The 17140-nt window shown below is 36.6% G+C and overlaps 1 protein-coding gene across 4 annotated transcripts in view; it reads left to right on the top strand.

Moving 5' to 3' along the window:
• Window positions 1–17140, top strand: part of TFPI (tissue factor pathway inhibitor) — a 124505-nt gene that overhangs the window by 30534 nt on the left and 76831 nt on the right. The window contains exon 1 of one of the 4 annotated variants that reach the window (XM_036745409.1): window positions 12048–12114. The exons of the other annotated variants lie outside the window; for them this stretch is intronic. The gene's annotated coding sequence lies outside the window, so the exon portion shown is untranslated. Of the gene's footprint in view, window positions 1–12047; window positions 12115–17140 lie in introns of those variants that run through there. 4 annotated transcript variants of the gene reach the window in all.

The raw sequence follows: 17140 nt of genomic DNA, 5'->3' as shown, positions 1-17140 counted from the left end.
GTAACAGCAATAGTGTTAGATGATCAGCTGTGAATGACACCTATTCTCAAAAATACAAGTCTAAGACAACTCTGAAGAACTTAGGATGAAAAATGCTATCCAACCCCAGAGAAAGAACTGGTAGTGTCTGAATACAGATTGAAGAATAGTTTTTTACTTTCTTTGTTTTTCCTGAGGGTTTTTAATTTGGCCTACGTTTTCTTTCATAACATGACTAATATGGAAATGTTTTGCATGACTGCACATGCATAACCTATGCTGAATTGCCTCCCTTCTCAATGAGGAGGTTGGGGAGGGAAGAAGGAAGAGAATTTGGAATTCAAAGTTTTAAAAATGAATATTAAAATTGTTTTTTACATGTAATGGGGGAAAATACAATACTAAAGAAATTTAAAAAAAAAGAAAAGAAAAAGTGAAGAGCCATGGGGAAAGAAAAGATTGCATTTTCATTGTCTCATTAGGCTTGGGCAGCTACATGTGGAGTGGATAGAGTGCTAGGCCTGGGGTCAGGAATACTCAGCTACTTTTTAGCTGTGTGACCCAGGGCAAGTCACTTAACTCTGTTTTCCTCAGTTTCCTCATTTGCAAAATTAGCTGGAGAAGAAAATGGCAAGCCACTCCAGTATCTTTGTCCAGAAAACCCCAAATGGACTCACAAAGAGTCAGACATGGCTGAAATGACTGAACAACTACAACACACTCCCAATGTCTGATTTCCTAATGCTGCTAATGCCTAATTTCCAAAATATACAAGGAATTGATTCAAATGTATAAGAAGCCATTCCCTAACTGATACTCAAATGATATGAACAGACAGTAACCAAGGGAAATAATCCAACATATCAAAAGGAATCATAAAAAATGACTAATAATTAGAAAAATACAAAAGAAATAATACCGAAGTTTCACCTTGCATGCATCAGAATGGCAAAGCTGACAAAAAACAGGAAAATGACAAATGTTGGAAGGGCCCTTGGAAAACATGCCCATTAGAGCATTACATTTGTCCAACAATGCTGGAAAATTATTTTGAACTATGCTCAAAACATCATATCCTGTGCATATCCTTTTGAGTGCTATGCCCCAAAGAGACCAAAGAAACAGGAAAATGAGCCATATGTTCCAAAATAGTTATAGCAGGTCTTTTTATAATAATTAAGAATTGGATCATAAAAAGGTGTCCATCAATTGAGGAATGGCTGAACAAATTATAGCATCTGAGAGTAAGGGAAAAGTGTTGTTCTAAAAAAGAAAGCTTTCATTGAAATCTGAGAAGACTTGTAAGAACCGATGCATAGTAAAATAACAAAATGGGGATAGTAATTTATTTAACAACAACAACAAATGACTTTAAAAGACTTAAGAATTCTGATCATTCTGATTGATGTAATAACCAACCATGATGCTACAGGATTGATGATGGAGCATGCAATCCACCTCTCATTCCTTTCCATGCTTAATCAGACTTTCTTTGCCATGTCCCTGCACTAGGTACCTTCACTTCTCCCTTTTTTCAGTTTCCTTTTATTTATTGTCTGCCTCATTAGAATGTAAGTTCCTTGAAGGCAAGCACCGGTTTTTATTTCTACTTGGATTTATATTACTAGCACTGAGCCCAGTGCCTGGCACAATACTAAGTGCTTAGTAAATGCTTGTTAACTATTGACAGACTTGGACTAATATTGCATAATGAGATATGTTTTTAGGATATAGTTAATGTGAGAACTTGTCTTGCTTGACTATGTCTACTTGTTATATTTCTTTTTTTCCAATGGAGGGCAGAAGGGAGAGAAAATATATTTTTGTTCATTAAAAAAGTAAAATTTAATTTAGAAAAAAATGATAGTAAAATGCTATAACTGTAAGTTTAATAGTAATCAACATTGTGGTTCTCTCAGGTTTATTCAGAGCTTTCCCCCCTCATATCAACCCTATAAAGTTAGAAAAGTAAGTATTAATATCTCCATTTTGTAAATTAGTAAACTGAGGCCTAGAGAGGTTAAATATTTTCCTATATCCGTAAAATCTGGAAGTGCTGGAGCAAGAATTCTAACTTTTTTCCCTCATATTTAAATTCTGTGCTTTTTCTACTATATTATAGTTTATTTTTTGTGTATTCTTATCAAGCAAGCAAGCACGCAAGCATTTATTTAGTACTTATTTTGTGCCAGGTAATAGTACACAAATATAGAAATGAGGCCATCATTGCCCTCCAGGAACTCAAATTCTGTATATCCATTGAATAAGTAATTCAAACCTTTAGAAATAAGACTACTCTTGTGTCAGTAGTTCTATATAATTTCATTCCCAGAGGAAACTTCCTTGTTAATCAGCCAAGAACATGAGTTATTTATGTTTTGTTGTTATTTTAAGCAATCTAGTATTACCCAAAAAGGACAGTACATTATGGGATGGAGGGAAATATGCAGTAAGTCATATGTTCCATAACAGAGCCATTTATAACCTCAGTCTCAGTCTCCTGTCTATATGTGGTGATAATAATATTGCTACTACCTACATCCTGGATGTATATGAGGAATTTCTGTGTGAATTGTAAAGTGCTATGAAAATGCCGGTTTTCATGATTATTGTTATTATTGAGTCCCTAGCCTGGCAGCCATTGTGACTCCAGCAATGTTAAAGTCCTTAGGGAATTTCACATTGCCTTCCCCCCCCCCCAAATATATATATATCTCAAATTTCTGGTAAAGAGAAAGTGGTCAGCTTTAAGAAGGTGGCTAGCTTACCAGAATATTGGCAAAACTCCTAGCAATCTAATAGAAAGTCAAAAGAGTTGTTCCAATGTGCTCTTGCTTCAGTGACCTGAAATCATCAATGTTCACTTACTCATCAGATGCTTCAGAATGTGCTGTCCTGTTTTATCCTCATGATTTCATGTACTTACACAAGCCTGTATAGCCGTTGGGACCAGGTGAGCCTTTAAATAATTTAACATAAGACGTTGCCTCTATTATAGCAGAATTGGAAATTGGATGGGGAGATGCTGACTTGTGTATTACAATTCCAAACCCTCTTTGGAATTCAATCTCTTCATGAGTGAAGTGAGGAGTTTGGATAACATGACTTCAACAGTCCTGTAAATATTCTATTTTAATATGATTAACAAGGCATCTTATAAGAGTGTAGGAACAATTCATGCTCTCAATTTTGGGTGGCAGAAAGTACACAAGTGACACAGAGTATTAATTTCTAAGAAGGCATGTCAATTATTAATCAAGGGTAAAAAAACTAGGATGATGATAAACGGGGAACCTTGCAAGAATAAGAGCATAATTATATTCTCTGTGGTTTTAGTCCAAGACACTTGTTGTTGACAAAACCCCTTATTAATCAAAAACAGAAAAGCCTATGGGTAGGTTTAGCCCTCCCTATTTCCAAACAAGATTTAGAATACAGAATGGTAAGGCAAAAGAGTCTAAAACAAATCATTTAAAATAAAAATTGATACACAGAGAAAAGAGACATAAGGACTAAAGTTAAAGTCAGAATCCAGATAGAAAATCCAAGGGAGCACCAGTGTCCTTTTGTTTTTGTTCAGTTGTTTCAGTTGTGTCTGACTCTTTGTGACCCCATTTGGGGTTTTGTTGACAAAAATCCTGAAGTGCTTTGTCATTTCATTCTCCAACCAGTGCCCTATTGATTTTTAAATTGGTTATGCATACCTGATTGGTTAGATGAAACTCAAAGAATGAGGCAACTGTGAAACATGAAGATGATGTGTGGAAAGGATCTAGAACTATATCTTAGTGCTGCTAATGGCTAACCTGGACAGAGGTGACAGGGAAACAACTTGAGCAAAGGGGGAGAGAGAATGAAAGATGATGCAGAGGGGTTATGAGGTATAGAACAGGAAGACAGAGGGAGCTGACACTGGATAGTTCCTATTTTCTTGGTAGAGTAGAAGTCAAAGTTCTCTGGTGAGTATAGGTAGAAGGGCATGGTGCAGATGCCTTGAGGGAAGAAGAAGCACCATGCAAGGCTCCTAAAAATGATCATAGAACTACAACGGGACATGATCTCAGAGTTCATCTTGGTCAACCTCCCAGTCTCTAGGTAGTAATAATTTAGTTAGTATCATAGATCTAGGAGCTGAAGGAATCTCAGAGGCCAGTCATTCAAACCATATCATTAGTTAATGAAGAAACTGAGGTCTACCAGGGCAGAAGTGGGGTGTAAGTGACTTGCCCATAATCACACAGGTATTAGGTAATGAAGGCAGAATTTAAATCTGGAGCCTCAAACTCTGTACGTTAGTAGCAGAGTCAGGATACAAACCTAGGTCTTTCCGATTCTGAATCTGATCTTTCCACAACACATTGCTGACTCATAGTATATCATCTGAAATAAGACATGTAAAGTATTTTTTGCAAACCTTGAAGTGATATACATTAGTTATTATTTTTATCATTAGTTGTTTTCATTATTTTCCACATAATTAGTTGGAGTTCATTTAAACCGTAAACATTTCATGAAAAGTGACCAGCTTAAACAAAGATAGAGTGATCTCATGATTCATTCATTCACCTTGTTACACAGGCTTAATTGAAAACAGTCAATTGGTTAATTAATTTATTAAGAAGTAAGTTCCTTCTATGTGATCTACACAATTCCTGGAAAATGTTAGCCTTTGAAAATTATTAGTTAAAACAAGTAATGTCTCAGCAATAACTTCCAAACATCACAATTTTTCCTTACATCAGGTCCCAAGATCATTGGGATGAACTTTTGCTGTGCTTGTGAAGTAAGAAGGAAATTATGGGAAATGTGTCCAGATGAGTGATTGAGAGTACTGAAGAATTTAATAGATTATTATCTTTTAGTAGTTTTTTTTTCAAAAATTATTGACACTGCTTCAAAGTCCTATTCTAAGCAGAGCAGCATGAACTCATAGATTGCCTATTTTTCTGAGCATCTTTTGAAATCTTAATCTTAAAAGCTTATAGTTTTATCCAGGCAAAAGTATATCTTCATCTAGTCATCCAAATCCAATCTGTCTGACTTTTCTTAAATTGAACATGTTGCCTCAAAAGTGTTTATCTTTTCCCAGTTTGCCAAACTCTTCTCTTCCCTATGTTATAAAAGTTCTTGCTACTTCAGGAAGGTTTTGATAATTAACTGGGAAAGTAATGGTAAGTCACCCTGACTTTCAAATCCCACAAATTACTCATGCTTGAACGTGTACCTGGAAGGCATGAGTTTTTTTCTTAGCACTAATGTAAATACTTATTATTTGACTTAAAATGTCTATAATAATTCTATTCATTTCAGTATTGTCTTAGTTTATAGGCTTCTAGGGAGGAAGGACTTTGTCTAACTTACCATATACAGTGCCAAAAAATCAGTGAAGGGGGAAATGCAGGAAGAAGAGCAAGAAAAAAGAGAAGAGAAAGGAAGAGAAAAGAAGGTGAGGAAGGGAACATGCAGGAATAGGAAAGAAGAGGGCTAATTTTTAATATGATAAATAGATGAGTTAATTCACTTTGCCCTGCCAAGATTGTATTTAGCAATGTCTGGAACATTTTTAAATACTAAAAGAAAAAGAAGTCCTCGTATCCACAGAAATAGACTCTGGTGTAATGAATCACTGTGGCCTTTTTAGTTGAAAGCTGTCACAGACTATGAAAATGAATTCTCATGATAAAAGAAGTTGATTATTCAATCTGAAGAACCTTTACTTTCCCTCCCTCTCTCTACCTAAGGAATTTAGAGAAAACCAGTGGAGTTTGTTTAGTAGGAGAATAACATAGTCAGACATACTTTAGGAAAATAGCAGTCAACTGTATAGAAAATGGTTTTGAGAGCAGGGAGACATTAGATGGGGAGACCAATTGATAGCTATTACAATAGTTTATACAAGAGTTAATGAAATACTGAACTAGGATAGTGGTTAAATGAATAGAGGGAAAGGGGAGATTGTGAGAGATGTGGTATAGAAAGAGTAAAACATGGAAAGTGCTTGGATATGTGGGGTGGAGACACACAAGATGACAGGAAGACTGCAAATCTGGATGACTTGAAGGTTGGCATTCTTTCAAACAGTATTAGGGAAATACAAATAAAGAGTGGATTTTGGGGAAAAGAGCTCAGTCTTTGTTACGGTTAGTTTACTATGCTTACAGAACATGCAATTTTAAATTTCTAATAAGTACCTGTGATGCGAGACTGAAGCTCAGAAGAGAGACCAGACCTGATTATATTCTTATGGGAATTATCTTCATAGAAATGATGTCTAAGCCCAAGGTGTTAAGAAGTCAGTGGGAGTTGGGCATCAAGCGTAAATTACTTTTTCTAAGAGGTTAGATGTAAAGGAAGGAAGTAGTGATATATGGAATTAGTTTGCCAGAATGAACAGGTGAAACATTTTTTAAGGATAGAAGAGACCAGAATATTTTTTGTAGGAAGCAGGGAAAAAGTAAATGTTTGAGGAGAAATTGGAGATTGAAGGGAGGGATACAAAAAGGGCAAAAGAGAAGAAATCAAGGGTATAAGTAGATGAGAATAGAATAGAATCAAGGGAGTAATTCAGCAGGGAGAAGGGTCACCTTAGCTTTTCCTTAATAAGACCAACCCTTCTGTATATTCCACTTACCTAGTCCTTAGAGATTTGAGGAAAGGAGGAGCAAAAGGGAGCAAAATGATATAGAGGGTTTTTAAAGTATTGCTCTTGGGCAGGATGTAGAACATGTTGGATGACCTTTGTAGCACATACCAAAAGGGCAAAGAATGGGGCTGGGATAAGTGTCTTGAGAAGTTAAAAATTGGAATAGTTATTATGGGGGAGAATGATAGTGAATTGATAAAGATGAAAATGATTGTCCTGCAAGAGTAAGGGCCCAGCTGCAGTAAGATAGCATAAATTTATAGTAAACCCAGTCAGCTGTGTTCTGACCCTTCCTCCAGTAGTATTCAGTAGTTGTAGAGAAAGAGTAGAACAGATGGATAGTAGGAATAATTTTCTCTTCTTTCCTGGCTCCAGAGCTGCAGTTTCATAAAGCATCTTAGCTAGTACGACATGCAGCCAAGAGGTAAAATGTTATAAGACAGCATATAGCTGAATTGTTCACACACTACCACACTGTGAAGGGAACAAGGGTAGTTAGGGGCGTGGTGGTCATGGTGATGAGCTGGAGATCACAGTGAAGATAATAAATGGGGTTTAGAAGAATGAGTCAAAGGGAGAATTGGAAAGGCAGTTGTCCTGAGGTAAGTTAGGAGAAGGGGAAAGTTTTGGATAGAATAAAAATAAATTTCACTTTTTTTCCATCTAGGTGAGGTCATTCAGCAGTTAGGTGGAGATATAAGGCCTAAATTTATGAGAGAAATTACAGGGGGTTATATAGATTTGGGAGTCATCTGCACAGAAAAATAATTGCATCTCAGCAGTCTGGATTTTACAGGTTATGAGTACTGTTTGAGATAAAGATTATTGCCATCCCTATGTTTGACTAAGGTAGAGTGAAGATGTAGGTTATGGTTGTTGAGGAGGTTGATGAACTTAGAGCTAGTAGGGTCTGTAGAGAACATTAACTTGTACACAAAAGGCATTGATTTTGAGGGCACAGTTCGAATAGAGAGAAAGACCAGCAGACAGGTAAGGTACTACTTTAGTAAGGAATGATTTGGAATTTGGTCGATGACTATGAAAAAGATATGAACTGGGTGACAAACATATAGATGGAATGACAGTGCAAAAGGTACAATTTGGAAGCAACTTAATAGCTGCCTGTAGTAAATTGAAAAATCACAAGTAAATTTGATTTGTGCACTTTATTTAAAGAGATATCTTCAATATGTTATGCCAGTAAATTTCTAAAGACCAACTTGCTTAAAATGCTGTGTCTCTCTTTTTGGGAACAGCAGAGAAGAGCTAAAGCAAGAGCCCCAGATAATTTACATAATGAAAATCAATGCTAAGTATTTGAGTTGGTTGTTTAATCCCCTAAATATGGCACAAATACTATAGGAATTTGCCCTTTTCAACTCCAGGGCCTTTATAAGAGCTCTTCTTGTGGTTTTCATTTCCTATTGAGAAGAAACAATGTGAGATCAAGTGATTGTTAAAGCTCTAAACTTAGATTAGCCCATGTTTAGTCTTGTTTTATTATATATAGTCAGGGAACTTGTGTGATCTAAGCCCAGGTTCAGGAGGCCAGGTGGACTGGGCAACCAACCCACTTTCACATGAAATTAGCTGAGGTGTGAGCCAGAGGTCAGCTGTCCTAAGACTTTTTAATATGGATGTATCCACAAAGGGGTAGAGAAGTATTTTTAACAATAGCCAAAATATCATGTTGTTTATATGCATGCTTTGAACTAGGACTATGTTTAGAAAGATAGAAGAAAATACTTGCAGAATCCCAGACTCAACATTGAACAAGGTAGAATGATAATAAATCATTCTAATAATAAATTGTGAACAGAAAATTAGCATAGAAACATGGACCTTTTCTAAAGTTTTTCTTAATTATTTAATAACTACCTAGTCAAAATCTCCAGAAGAGAAAAGCAAAAAGATGACCTAAATGAAAGTTCCTGTTAATAAGTGCTTAAACAAAGTTACTTGTTAAGTTTCCTTTTTAAGCAAGCATGTTATCACTTGTCTATAATCCCAGCTACTAGGGAGACTGAGATTGGCAAATTTCTTATGCTCCACAGTTATGAGATTAAGTGGATTAGATTGTTAGGGTATCACCATTAAGTGTCACATTAATATTGTTATCCCCCAACAGCAAGTTGGCCACCAGATTTCCTAAGGAGGGCAAACTGGGCCAGATTTTGCCCAGGCCAGAGCTACTGTTCACATCAGAATGGGAGTGCCCTAAATATTCCAGCCTGAATTTGAGACCTAGTCTACAAAAGTTTTCTTTTATTTTTAGTAAAAGCATCATTTAAAAAAAGTCCTAAAGATTGATTCAATGAATGTCATCACTCTCAAAATAAAAATCTTATATGAAAAAAATTTCTACTTATATGATATCCTTTAAAGTAACACAGCTTGGATAGCTTGGTCCATTTTGTTTTATTGGTGTCATAGTAGAATCCTTCTTATACCAACATAAGGCTTAAGGAGTGACTCAAAGTCTTAGGCATGTACAATTTCAGAGAATGTTAATAAAAAGATAAGAAGGCTCTGTAATGACTTGTTAGAATTTGGAATGTGGTGGATCTACACTGACAGACTGAGGTTCCCTGGGAAAATGGCCCAAACATTTACATTCCCACCACATCTCTCCCCGCTCCACCCCTTCACATAATAGTCTTTTTCCCCAGAGGAAAAAGCCATGTTCAAACCTCTCACTGAGATTCTTCTTCTTGTACTAGTGAGGTAATTCTAACCTCTAGACAAGCGTTTTCCAGCTAACTTGATGGGAAGTGTGGTTTAGCAGACATGCCATTCTATGGTCGGTTTTTTATTCCTTTGGCATTTTTTTTGCTTGGGTTTTGGGAATATTCCATTTGTACAGACTGATCAAGAAATTAATAGTTTAAAAATATGAACTTTAGAATACAAAAATAATGAGGAAAATATTGATATGTCAAAGAAAAGAAATTCAGTTGTTTAGTTGTCTTTTGTTTTAAATTTTATTTAGGCATAATCTACATATTACTCCTTTCTTTTCCCTTTTTGGGTTCTGAAGCAACACTTTTACATTCACATTTTTAGGTCAAGATAGAACTGAAAGAGGTATTAGAGGCAGTCCAATTCAACCCCTCATTAGAGAGATGATGAAACTATGGACCACATAGGTTAAGTGGCCTGTCCACTTAGGAAGGATAGGAAGTTTTAGAGACAGGATTTGAAGCCAGGTCCCTTGACTATACATTCAGAGTTCTTTCCATTGTACCATCTATTTCTTTTGTTTGCTTTCATTTGGTGTTGGCCAAAGGCAGATAAGTGGTATAATGGATACAACCTTGGATCTGGAGTTAGCAAGCCTGAGTTTTTATGTATAAGAAGACTCATCTTCCTGAGCTCAAACATGGCCTCAGACACTTACTAGCTATGTGACCCTGGGTAAGTCACTTAACCCTGTTTGCTTCAGTTTCCTCATCTATAAAATGAGCTGGAGAAGGAAATGGCAAACCACTCTAATATTTTTGCCAAGAAAACCTCAAATGAGATCATGAAGTCAGACCCAACTGAAATGACTCAACAACAACAGTGAACCTAATGGGTACAACAACTTAAAGTATCAAAATTGGCCTCTAGGTTTTAGTAGGCAGGGGAGAAGAGTAGAACCCAAAAAGAACAGCAGTCCTGGATGGAGAGAACTGGTACACACCAAAAGGATAATAATGGGATTTGTTTTTCTCTGAGAAGAAAAAAAATCTGGATTTTTATTCTTTTTCTTCACTTTTTCTTCCCAGTGTTTGTCTATCCTGTGTAATTGTAGCAATAGTAAAAAAAATAAATTAGCTCTGAGCCACCATGAAATATTCGACATACTTTGGAAGGGAAACAATAAGAGATGATATCTGGCATTTGTTTAGAACTTTGAAGTTTTCAAAGAATTGTAAATATATTTAAGTCTTTTGATCTTCATGAGAAATCTGTGAGATAGATTGCTATAGCTGTTATGATTCACACTTTACAAATGTAGAAACTAAGCCTCAAAGATAGAAAGCCTGTGGTCACACAGCAGTTGGTGACAGAAGAAAAAATGCATTAAGAACACTGCTGTTGCCAAGTCATGCAGTTTTCCCTCTGCATCATTTTGTTTTACTTTATATAATATGGAGTGAATGGAGAGAATTTCAAATAGGAAATTTGACTACAAATATGTTTCCATTGATACTAATTCACACAATCCATCCTTTATGTCACTGACAAAGTTGTCTTTCTGATGCAAAGTTCTGGTCATGCAAACTCTTTAATTGGGCATCTTCTGCACTCTGGCTTCACTCTGCCTTTCCCTCCCTATTTTTTAACATTTCTCTTTTTATACTCTGTGTTCCAGCCAAGATGGATTACTCACTTTATCTTGAACTTGTTCTGACCTCTCCTAATTTTATGCCCTTGTGAATGATATTCCCTCTTTCTGGAACATTCTCTCCCCTGTGACCTATCATTTCATCTATCCTGTTGACTGCTTCAAAAGCCAGCTCAAATGCCACCTGCTCCATGAAGCCTTCCCCAGTGAAGCCTTCAAAATCAGAATTAGATGATTCTGTGTTTTTCCTAATCTCTGCAATTATAAATATTGCTTTTTCCTTGAATCTTCCTGACCACTCTGACCTCTCCTGTGGATCTGATAATTTTCTATCTTTTATCATGAAATAGTGTGTGGGAATTATTTGGGACAAGAAGTAATATTGATATGGTTGTGCTCTGTGATGTTAATGTTCATATTGTGTGTGTGGGTGGGTGGGTGGGTGTGTGGGTGTGTGTGCATGCACGCGTGCGCTTCTATGAATACTAGAGTAATTCAGAACATCTGACTTTGACCATATGGCACCATATGGTGGGACAGTTTCTCCACTTCTAGTCAGTCATCTGTCAGTTGTATGCTAGATTCCACATATACACATATTTCATTGTTCTCTTTTGTTATGTTTTTAATACTGTGGTTTGTAAAAATGATATTAATCCAAAGAAACATGGTGAATTCCTAAAGAACACATTTCAATGACTTTTAAAAGTACTGCAACAGCTGTTGGTGTGGGAAAATCATACATTTTAGGGATAGGTTTTTAAGTCAAACCCCATGATGAAAAAGGATCAGTTATAATAAAAGACAAAGAAAAGTGTGGTCAAACCCCAAAACTAATGACATCATCTGAAAAAAATGTTGCAGCAGAATAGTATAATTAATCATCAGAAAGCAAGCATAGACCTTGAGAGTGACCTGGCAGCTTGAAAATCTATTATTTATTCCTCTACAATGTGGCAAAGAGGCTTCTTGAGGTTGGATGAGCATCAAGACTATTAAAATGGGGCTGGAGGAGAGAAGAGCTTGCTAACTATTGCTATGAAGTTAAAAAAAAAAGACATTTGTCATGTTGTTTTACAGATAACACACGGGAGGTACTGGACTCCAGCCTGTAACAGGTTCACTCTTGGTCTGGTCAGACAGGAAGGACAACTTCCAAGGGGTTAGTAATCAGTTTTATTCTAGTCTAGTCTTCTCAGAAAGGATTGCTAATAATGGGAACATAACTCCTACAACATTTCCAAACAACCCTTCTCACAGGGGTGGGCAAAAAGAGAGAGAAACTACCCCTAAGTCTTGATGGGGTCAAGTGAGACAGGCACAGCTCATGCGCTCCACTAAATCCCCTCAAGCCTCAATGGTGGCCAGTTGAGGCAGGTACATGCATCCCCCTATGCATTACCCAGGGTTTCCCCACTCACTGACCAGTGCCTGCTTGCTTTAGAGCGCAACAGACAAAGAAGACATCTTGCTGACATTAAGCTGACAGGTTAACTTTAGCAATATCATCATTCTGCACAAATGTAGTAAATATTACATTATGTCACTCCATATCTCACAGCACAGCCTCAATAGGATTGTCTATCACCATGATCCTAGCAATTACTATCTAGAATGCTTGGAGCTATTCTGGGAATTATTATCTAACACCTGGAAACTAGACATTGCCATGGCCGTGGATCCTGAGAAACTGAACTCTAAAAAGGATAACAAAATCCTCCTTGCATATACATGTACATGCCAATAAAAAGAATGGACTTCTGAAGATTGGAAAGGAGAATTTTAGCTAAAGAAATTCTTGTTCATTAAAGGTTATACCCCAAAACTATTTTCAGAAGAAGATCTAGGTAAGCCTATAAGATCTAAGCATCTTCATCAGAATGCAAAACATGGTTCTCACCTCCTACCCTCAAAGTTGTTTTTACTTCCAGTGGGCCTTAAAGTCTTGTCTTCATTGAGAGGAAGGAGAGTAATGAATTCTGATAAATATTTTGATATACTAAGAATCTGACTCATTCCAGGATTACAGAAACCCTCAAATGGAGATGGAATACTTTAGCATAATACCACACCATACCACATATCGCAAAAAGCTGACCCATTTGTCCAAGACATAGAGATAAACATATTTCAAAAAGCCAAAAATTCTTATTGTTTAAACCTAAATGCTTGTGAGCTATGGTCAAGCCTAGACTTTAGAAAAATGAATAGTTGATCAAAGTTATACCTTATATCTACCAGCATAAAAGTGTGGCTTTATAATGAAGAATTAAAGAATGTGTGTCAAAATCTATAAATGTGATGCCAACTCATGTAAAATAAGTGTATGTGAAGAAAGGACATGCTGTATATTCCAACTTTGTATTTTTTAAGGTATAAAAAGTTGTAAGCCTCATTTTGGTGGAGAATATTATTTCCACCTTCATTTGCCCATTAATGTAGTCATTTTGTAAATGTGTATTCGTTGCAATTGACCATAAATTCCTTGAGTACAGGAACTGTATTTCCATTTGTTTATTCTCAGCATTAACATGATACCTTCTACACAGCCTTTTATTTACTAAATGTTCATTGTATTGAATCTGATGTAGCCTTTCTATATATATGTAAGGAAGATGAAGTTACTTTAGTGAGTACACCAAGGAACATGGCATCCAACAAGTTTTATATTTTGATTTAGGCTTCATACCTTGGTATAAACTTCCTGTCATTAAAGATATTATAATACATTAGTCAAAAAATCATTTACTTTACTTATTATGTGCCAGTCATTGTGTTAAATGCTGGATATTCAAAAACTAAAAATGCAAAAATCCCTGTTCTCAAAGAACATTCAGTTGGGAGAAGACAACACAAACATATGTGTGCATGTGTATGTGTGTATACACATATGCATATATACACATATGTATGTATACATCTACATATGTGTATATACACATAATAAATAAGAAAAAATTAAGAAAAACTAAATCCACAGGAGTTAGAAATATAAAAGGTCTCATATAGAAGATGGTATCTGAGTTCCTTCTTGAAGGAAGAAAGTGTTTTTATTTTTGTTTCTGTTTTATTTTGTTTTGTTTTTTGAGGTGAGGAGGGCAACAGATTTTAGGCAGATAGTACAGAGGAAAGGAGATAGAAGATGGCATGTCATGTTCACAAGAGCAAAAATCAGTTTGGCTGGAACACAGGTTCAGGAAAGAGAAAAATGAGGCTGGAAAGATAGGTCGGGATCAGGTTGTAAAAGTGTTTAAAAGCCAAATACAGGCAGTTATATTTTATCTAGAGGCAACAGAGAGTGACTGGAGCTTGCTGAGTAGGGAATAGGCAAGGGTAGATGTGTGGAGGATGAACTGGACTGGGGAAAGACTTGCAGTGAGCACACCAAAAAAGATGTTATTGCAATAATCTAGGCAAGTGTGTTGAGGGCATGAATTAAAGCAGTGATAGCATGAGTAGAAAGAAGCTGTCAGAAGTGACAGACAATGTGGAGGTAGATGTGACAAATTTTGTCAGCTGATTAGATATGTAGGGAGAGAGTAAGGAGAAAGGATAATACCAAAGTTACAAACCCAGGAAACTTGAAAAATGGTGACATTCTTGGGAGAAATAGGACATTTGGTAGAAGGGTGCATTGGGAGGGGAAGATTATAAATTTGGTTTCTGATATGTTGAGTTTAAGATGTTTCAGAGATGACAGTTTGAGATTCCTGATAAGGAGTTTGTGATGTGGGCCTGGAGCTCAGGAGAGTATATGACTGGAAACATAATCCAGAGAGTCATCTGCATGAAATGATAATTAAACACATAGTTGCTAATGGGGTCCCCAAGAGAGAGTATTGAGTACAAAGAGAAGGTTTAAAGTAGAACCTTGAAGGTACTGGATAGGGGGATGCTATGGAAGAAGGAAGAGATGAAGGAGAAGACAAATAAAAAGGGGGAGGGGGGAGGAGAGGAAGGGGAAGAAGGACAAGGAGGAGGAGGAAGAGGACTATGATGAAAGTGAAGCAAGATACAATGTCCAAAAGGAAGGTAATCAATGTCAAATGCAGCAGAAAAGGCAAGAAGGAGAAAAACTAAATTGGAGTTAACTCTGAAGAAAGGAGGGTTAGTTGAGTAATGTGATTGAAAGATAGATTGAAATGGGTTGAAGAATGAAAGAGAGGGGAGGAAGTAGAGGCAATGAATGTAAATAGCTTTTTTCTAAGAGTCTTAGATGAGAAAGGTAAGAAAAATAGAATATAGCAAAGGAGAAGAAATGTTGGAAGGCAGTAGGTAAGGAACTAGTAGAAAAGGATGTTGGAAGTTTAGAGGAAGACTAATTGAAGTGGCAATACACTGTAGAAAAAAAAGAAGGGATGTGATCAGGGACCTATACAGAGGGCTTAATTTTGGCAAGGAGACAGTCCATTATCAGAACCTGGAGGAAAGGGGAAGACAAGGGAAGACAAAATCAAGGGGTTTTGAGATGAACATAAGTGGAAAAGAGAGATCTCAAAGTTAATGTTCTCTGTTTTCTCAGTGAAGTAAGAAACAAACTCCTTAGCTGGCAGAGGAGGGAGGGTAATGTGTGGGAGGTCTGAAGAGAGAAAAAAACATTTGGAATCGATTTTGTAAGGAGTGGAACAGCGAATCGTTTAGAGATGAGTAAAGGGATTACTTTGCTGTCTTAAGAGCCCCATTGAGGTTAGAGAACATAGATCTGTAATGTACTTGGTTAGCTAGGTTGCATAGCCTCCTCCAGATCCTTTCAACATCATGAACATAGGAGTATAGCAGATTGTGAGATTAATCCAGAGTTGGGGTTTGGTAAGGAATACATGGCAACAGTAGAAAAGTGTAATGAATTCAGGAGAAGAGGAAAGAGTAGAGTACAACTGATTGGGATGGAGAATGAAGAAAAGCTGTCAGATCAGGGTCAAATGCCTAAGAAAAAAGGAAGAGGTGGGCAGATTTGAGGATGCCAATGAAGTAAAAAAAATAGATTTAGGAAGAGTAAAGCATTAATAAAGGTGGCATGATATGAAATCATGGTCAGATAGAGAGTAGATCTGCATTTTTGGTTAAAGAATTGAGGCACCTGTTGATAATTGTCAAATACAAGATGTGACTAGTCCTGTGAATGGCTAAGGTGAAGTGAGGGGGAGAAAATCTTAAAATTTGAGAAGATTGAAGAAATGGGAGATTAGGGTTTTTTGAGTCATTATCAATATAAATGTTGAATTTCCCTAAGTTCAAGAGTGAGGGAAAAGAGAAAATTGGTGAGTCAAGAATTGAACTCTTTGAGAAAGGAGTTGAGAGTTGGGTTGACAAATGAATTGAGTTGACAATGAGAATATCTGGGGACTGGTAGACAACAGCCACTATGATTTATGCTGGGTGAAAAGCACTAATGAATTTCAAAGGAAAAAATGTTGCTGAATACTAATGGCAGTAGAAAATTCTATAGGAGGCAAGGGGAGCATACTGTATTGCAACCTCTATCTAAGAACAGTATAACAGGGAGTATAGGAGAATGTACCCCCATAGTGCAGTAGATGGAAACTGATAGATGAAACCAAACATATTTTCATCCACCAAAAGAAAGATTTATAGAGAACATAGTAGCTGTTTTCAAGTATTTGAAGTAATGTGGAAGAAGATGACTCCAGAGAGCAGAAGTAGAATTGATGGGTTCTAGATTTGATAGAGAGATGAACATCGCTGCCCATCTACTCCACTTCTAGGGTACATTTTCTCATTTAACCTGTTACACTGCTCCCCTATGAGGAAAATCAGGTCTATATGATTAAAAATAGATGGATGAAGAGAACAAGAGGAAGAAGTCTAGGATGGAGGGAAGTTTATTTATTATGGACCAGCAATTACAAAGTGCACAGTGCAAGGGATAAGTTGCGTGGGAGGGGTTATGGAAATTGGCACGAAGAAATGAGCAAGTGAAAGTCAAGGGTTCTTTAAGAGTATTAAGTAAGTATTAAGAATATGAAGGATAATGGAAGCTAGTTGTTTTTTAGTCATGTGGGTAGCAGAGGGTGGCAGATGAATTATAACATGAAACCTAGGAGCTTTGGCTTAGAATCTTGGTGACTTTCCTCTTTGGAAAATCTAATACTTAGATGTCAGCATATCACTGACCATCTCATTTTCTTTCTGTGACTACCTTGCCCTTGCTATTCTCCTTAAAACCT

This window comes from Trichosurus vulpecula, chromosome 2 (assembly GCF_011100635.1).
Source record: "Trichosurus vulpecula isolate mTriVul1 chromosome 2, mTriVul1.pri, whole genome shotgun sequence".
NCBI lineage: Eukaryota > Metazoa > Chordata > Mammalia > Diprotodontia > Phalangeridae > Trichosurus > Trichosurus vulpecula.
This window is presented reverse-complemented; position numbering and strand designations above follow the sequence as displayed.